This window comes from Morone saxatilis, unplaced genomic scaffold (assembly GCF_004916995.1).
Source record: "Morone saxatilis isolate NCDOM2014 unplaced genomic scaffold, NCSU_SB_2.0 Contig8, whole genome shotgun sequence".
Taxonomy (NCBI): Eukaryota; Metazoa; Chordata; class Actinopteri; family Moronidae; genus Morone; species Morone saxatilis.
In genome coordinates this window covers 6,966,303-6,969,021 of record NW_023340257.1, presented here as the reverse complement: position 1 = coordinate 6,969,021, position 2,719 = coordinate 6,966,303, and positions in this window count along the sequence as shown.

Below are 2,719 nucleotides of genomic sequence, written 5' to 3'. Positions count from 1 at the left end.
CTTTAAGGGGGGTCGCCAGGCCTTCTTCATTTAAAGGAGTGGTAAGAAAACTATATTATATTAATAGTAGGCCTGTATCTCAGCAGTGCGTTCATTTCTGTGAAGAAGTTATTTTTAAAGTTTAGATTTATTATTTATGATCAAAACTTAGGACCTGAACACAACCTATTTTCACATTCTGCTAAATAGCCTGTCTTAGAAAGTATGCATTAATACAACCAAAGAGGCTAATAGAACAATGGAGAAGAAAACACTGAACTCTGTCAAAAAAGAAGCTAAAGGTAAATAATCAAAATTCATCCAAATTGCTTGTTAGTGTGTCACTATTGGGTCCTTGTACAGTTCACATCGTTGATTCTGTATTGTTATTGTTATGCAGTTGAATGAAACTATCCATAAAATCCACTTTGTCAGTGTTTCTCAGTTTTTCTCAATAATAGAAAAAAGATCCCTGAAGTAAAAGGTTGGAAACCACTGCTCTAGAATCACATTTAGCCTCCTGTGAGGATCAATGGTCTGTCATTTAACTAAGAATGTAAAGTGTTGGTCTCTAATTGAGACCGTTGCTGTTTTAATATTGTCCCAGGGAAGCAGCTATCTTCAGGTCTGAAGCATTCTAATGAAATCTGGATGCATTGCATGTCTCCCTTGTCTTGTGTAGCCCTGCACAGCCCCTAAAATACTCCTTTATTAATATCAATGTTGCAGAATCTCCCACTTGGTGCGATCATGTCTCATCTATATGCCAGGTCTTTCTGCTCTCAGCCACGCGGGACTAAGCTGTTTCTCTGTGCTAAACCTCATTCAACCTCTGACATTTTACCATTTTCACTGGAGATGGAATCTGCAATAAAAGGCCGTCAATTCTAACTATTATCAGCATTTCTAAAATATTTCACACTTATTTCAACATTTCAAGGCTCATATTCCAATTTTTTATATAGTCTTGCTTGAATTTCAACCCTCCAGCAAGAGTTACAATTATTGAACTCAGTGTTTAGGGACATTATATAGCAAGCTGGTTATAGTGCAGGTGAGATCACATCTGAGGGCTCTGGTGTGACACCAGAAGTTAAAGCAGATAAGACCCAGCAGTTCTGTAGCTGTAAAGGATAAGGAACAAAACTATTTTAGAGCAATAGTGTATGTTGGACCTGATGTTGTTTAACGTCATCTCTTGGTGCAGTTTCATTAATTTCAATTGCATCCAGCTTCAGATAAGTCATTCATGTTTACACACAGAGACACACTTGACAGGATGTGATGTGGCAACACATAAAAACAATGTATCTGCTCCTGTGGTCAGATCAGTTTCAGTGTTCTTTGTTTTTGGTTGTTTGTGGTGGCCATGTCATTAGCATTTAATAATATTCATCATTAGGAAAACAGGTTTATAAACTCACATGGCATATGGGACGGTGGATGTGGAGGTGGCCACTGTTGTGTTGGGGACCTCCTCTGGTGTAGTTAAAGTGTCTCTGTGGTTAGCCATTAACTTCTGTTTGTCTCCTCATTACATATTCAACAGATTGAACCAGAATGATTTATAAGTATGTAAGGCCATCTTCATATAATCTGTCCGTCTATATTGGAAAGCTCATTTAGAAGCTAATTTGTGTCACATATTGATCACAGATTGAGTCACTGTGACTCAGCATCTTACAAAATGACCAGTTCATCATAATTTAAAATAATTCAGCAGTGAGACGAATGTATATAATGCAGGTATCTGTTTTTCACTGTTGACAGAGACTCCAGTCTGCAGAGCAGTTCATAAATTGAGTGAACAAATATATAGTTTATATAACATGACCACATGGAAATCTTGGTTGTGGTTGGTTGTCCAACAATGAGTGATTCACTGAACGTGTGGGCGACTTCTGAAATGCTGCAGAGTTCATGGTTGAATGTCTGAACGGTTCTGTATGTCCTGGTCTGAAGAAGCAAATGAAGCATACAGTGAATACTAAGTTTATTGTTAGTTTCAGTGTTTACTGGCTCAAAGAATTTCCATTCAACAGTTACAAAACTACTCTTTTGCACATGTTTGATATATATATATAGTTACAGAACCACACTGCTTTAACCTGTGTTTGTAACTTGTGTGTTTTTTGAGAACTGAAAAAGTGCAGGGGAAGCAGAGGGGCACGAGTTTGTCTTGAATGTGGCACTATTTTGTTTATTTTTTAAAAGTTTTTGGCTCAAGTTGAAACTTAAAAGCAAATTGTAAACCCAAACCAGTTGGCAGAAGAGATATGTTTGAGTGGGGAGCATATATTGCTGCCTCTCTACTCACATACACTTCTCAGACAGCACAAGACTCCACAACCAGCTTCTTTAGGTGATCACTCACAATCTTGGTGGAAGTTATATATAAATATAAATAAATGCTAATGTGAGGCAGACAGGTGAACAGATTGACCCAGTGGACCTCAAGGCAGCTCAAATGCTGGTTCATACCAAACTTTGACACCCAAACAGATAATTAATTCATTGTATGGGATGTCAGATACTGAGCTGTCCTCGTCAGCATTCTGTGACTTGACAGAGCCATTATACTGTCTGTATGGAGGTCTGAGTGGAGATCATTGACTGCTTCTGAAGACTGATCTCGTTGTTACTGACTCTAATAAATGAAAGTAGAGGAGTGCTGCTCGGTCAGCATCTTCTGTTTGCTCCATTTATTCAACAAAGCCCTGAAGAATCTCATACAGACAGT